Source organism: Vulpes vulpes, chromosome 15 (assembly GCF_048418805.1).
Source record: "Vulpes vulpes isolate BD-2025 chromosome 15, VulVul3, whole genome shotgun sequence".
NCBI classification, from domain to species: domain Eukaryota; kingdom Metazoa; phylum Chordata; class Mammalia; order Carnivora; family Canidae; genus Vulpes; species Vulpes vulpes.
The window spans coordinates 47,412,886-47,413,598 of record NC_132794.1 but is presented as its reverse complement, the minus strand read 5'-3'; positions in this window follow the sequence as shown (position 1 = coordinate 47,413,598).

The window sequence follows — 713 nt, the reverse complement described above, 5'->3', positions numbered from 1 at the left end:
AAGTCACCAGAGCGCTGGGAGCAGCCCGGGGAGGGGCTGGGCCGAGGACTGCCTCTGGCAGAGAGCAGCACCCTGAGTGCTGAGGCTGTTTGAGCGGGTAGAGAAAGCCAGCCTGCCGGCGTGGCTGAGGGGCTCCTCCTGCACCACACATGCTGCCTAGCCGTTCCTAGACCTTGAGACTCCAGCACTCAGAAAGGCAGCCTTTAAGACGATCAGGGCTGCTAGCCTCTGTGGCGGGGCGGGGGGGGGGGGAAATAGAACTCTAAAAGATGGTTTCCCCATCTGCCTCCAGAGCTGTCAAGGGGGCCCAGACAGTCCAAGCTGTGTTTGGAAACACGTTTAAAGAACCTGGTCACCCCACAGGGGAAGTGTGTGAATGAAAGCTGAAAGCAAAGACCGTGTGGCATGGAAACTTCTCAAAGGGCCAGCTTCTCCTAGGACAAGTGCCCTTACTTCTCCTACCTCCCACCCTTAGGGAAAGCAAATTCCCCAAACCTATAAAAGTAGGACACTAAAAGGTTCCTCCCCTCCCTGAGTCTCCCAGGACAAAGATTCCTAGCAGTTCCCCTGCCACCACCAGGCCAGTCCTATCCCCACCTCCCAAAATGTCCCTTCTCGCTGTCCTAGTCGGCCTTGTGGGCTGATGTGTCCCACCCCTCATCAGAGATGGGTGGTAGAGGGTAACAGCAGCAGTGGTGGCTGGAGCTGAGCCA